Source organism: Oncorhynchus clarkii, unplaced genomic scaffold (genome assembly GCF_045791955.1).
Source record: "Oncorhynchus clarkii lewisi isolate Uvic-CL-2024 unplaced genomic scaffold, UVic_Ocla_1.0 unplaced_contig_1599_pilon_pilon, whole genome shotgun sequence".
Taxonomy (NCBI): Eukaryota; Metazoa; Chordata; class Actinopteri; order Salmoniformes; family Salmonidae; genus Oncorhynchus; species Oncorhynchus clarkii.
In genome coordinates this window covers 211,058-214,097 of record NW_027260980.1, presented here as the reverse complement: position 1 = coordinate 214,097, position 3,040 = coordinate 211,058, and the positions used below count along the sequence as shown (strand labels likewise).

Below are 3,040 nucleotides of genomic sequence, written 5' to 3'. Positions count from 1 at the left end.
AATTATCACTCATTAAAAACGAATCAATCAACACATGCTTCTCTTTGAACGACTTAATATGATAATCAACTTTAATGAAATAAATGAAAAATAAACTTTTGGTTCCTCAACTGCGTTGCCCCTCCAGTCAGCAGATGGCGATGTGCGTCTTTTAGGTTCAGGCGACGCTGCCAGTGTGACGTATAATCTAGTGGACGGGACGCTCCTTCAACAACAACAGTTAGACACCTCGGTAGCTTTCTAGCAAACATAGCTACAACATTCACTCTCTTTACACTGTTTTGGTGTATATTAGTCGCTGTGTATTAAACACACTTCTGTCGTATGTACGTGTTGGCCCATTTAATTACATAATTACGTTGTTTGTCAGCTAGCTGGTTTGCTAAATTAGCTTAGAACTAGGCTAGTTGCTAATGCTAGCTAGTGAACATCTCCGACCATGAGTTCACTAAGTTACTCTCCTCCTGCTAAAGAAGAGGAGGTCTTCTGGACGGAGAAAGAAGTTCTCCTGAAAGAGGAGGAGGAAGAGAAGGATGTTACAATACAAAAACAAGTAGAGGGTGAGAGTGAAAGAAGGAGGAGGATGTTACAGTAAAAGAAAAGGAAGACTCGTTCAGAGTGAAAGAGGAGGAGGATGTTACAGTAAAAGAAGAGGAAGCGGAGAGAGAGGAGGATGCAGTTTATGGAGTGAAAGAGGGGGAGGGGAGATGACTGTCACATCGAAAAAGGAGGAGGAGGACGAAGAGGAGGAAACTGGATATCTGGGCCCGGTTTCCCAAACGCATCTTAAGGCATCCTATGGTTCTAACGGTGAACTTAGCCGTAAGATGGTTTTGAGAAACCGGGCCGTGATTAACACTAGTAAGTACTGTCTTAAAAACAGAGGCACAAACTCTGCAGTTGTTGAACTGATGTGTGGTGTTAAAGGGGAAATATGTAATTGCTACATTTATATTATTTATAGCCATTGATTCTTGAAGAATATAACACATGCCTCATGAGCTTAGTTCAACTGTTGTACCCCATCAGAACCCCAAATAAGATTTTTTACACCAATGTTTAGAAACAATGTGAATCAACACTGTATAGCCTCAACATGGTTAAAACTATCATGTTGATTTCATGGATGGTCAGTCCTTGCATCCGTAGGTCTGTCTATGAATTTGAGAGTAGTTACATTTCTCCAGACCCATCCATCATCTTATTACCAAAACAGTGGTGGAATGACATCTTTGTTATTGTTTGAACTGCAGATTGGTTGATCGATTGATTTGGCTTTTTTAAAGGGACAACCTAGGATTTAAACAGCAACAAAATGCCTGCCCTGAGACTTGGTTTGGTAAACAGCTGAGGGATGGGGGCTGGATAAATGTAACCACTCTCACATTCAATTCATTGCCCTCGTGCGCCTATTTGAGCAAACACAGAAAGGGGCCTATATTGGTGACCAAAGGTTGTCTGGCACACTGCTTAGGGGTTCAGCAACTGTAATAACTTATTTATAGCCGACAATCATCGATGTTACTACTAATGTGAAAACAAGACTATGACTATTGTTGCTCACTTGACTGTCTCAAGACAATTGTCAAATGATTTTAACATTCATTACAGACGTCAATTGTTGTACAATATCATGGCTACGCTGTTGGCATCACATTTTACAGTGGATTTCTGCTGTTGTGGGCCTTTAACCATCTGTCTGACTTGTTGTTCACACAGGAGAGAGACGTGACTATCGTGGATCCTCTGGGGAGCCTCAACATCATGATGCTAATGAGGCAGAGAAGAGTCCCTCCCGATCAGAACATCTCAAGAAACACCAGTGGAGACCAACAGGGAAGAAATCTCACTGCTGCTCTAACTGTGGGAAGAGTTACTTAAGATCAAATTCACTAAAAGTACACATGAGAATTCACACTGGAGAGAAACCTTATAGCTGTGATCAATGTGGAAAGAGTTTTACTACATCTAGCCATCGGATTGTACACCAGAGAACACACACAGGAGAGAAACCTTACAGCTGTTATCAATGTGGGAAGAATTTTACTCAGTCAAGCAACCTGGTATCACACCAGAGAACACACACAGGAGAGAAACCTTATAGTTGTGAACAATGTGGGAAGAATTTTACTACATCCAGCCATCTGACTATACACCAGAGAACACACACAGGAGAGAAACCTTATAGCTGTGAACAATGTGGGAAGAATTTTACTAACTCTAGTCATCTGATTGTACACCAGAGAACACACCCAGGAGAGAAACCTCATAGCTGTGAACAATGTGGGAAGAATTTTACTAACTCTAGTCATCTGATTGTACACCAGAGAACACACACAGGAGAGAGACCTCATAGCTGTGGTCAATGTGACAAGAGATACTCTGATAAAAGATCTCTGATCAAACATCAGAAAATACATTAATGATGGAGTTGTTTCATGATATCAATGAATTAATGTCACAATGTAGAATGTTTAAACATTGTAGTAGGAGTATTTTAATGATGTCACAATGTAGAATGTTTTAACATTGTAGAAGGAGTATTTTAATGATGTCACAATGTAGAATGTTTAAACATTGTAGAAGGAGTATTTTAATGATGTCACAATGTAGAATGTTTTAACATTGTAGTAGGAGTATTTTAATGATGTCACAATGTAGAATGTTTTTACATTGTAGTAGGAGTATTTTAATGATGTCACAATGTAGAATGTTTTCACATTGTAGTAGGAGTATTTTAATGATGTCACAATGTAGAATGTTTTTACATTGTAGTAGGAGTATTTTAATGATGTCACAATGTATAATGTTTTAACATTGTAGTAGGAGTATTTTAATGATGTCACAATGTAGAATGTTTTCACATTGTAGTAGGAGTATTTTAATGATGTCACAATGTAGAATGTTTTTACATTGTAGTAGGAGTATTTTAATGATGTCACAATGTATAATGTTTTAACATTGTAGTAGGAGTATTTTAATGATGTCACAATGTAGAATGTTTTCACATTGTAGTAGGAGTATTTTAATGATGTCACAA

The 3,040-nt window shown here is 38.4% G+C and overlaps 1 pseudogene; it reads left to right on the top strand.

Annotated features, from left to right (window-relative positions):
* Positions 1-226: 226 nt before the first annotated feature.
* Positions 227-2,534, top strand: LOC139402771 (zinc finger protein 436-like; annotated as a pseudogene).
* Positions 2,535-3,040: the final 506 nt, after the last annotated feature.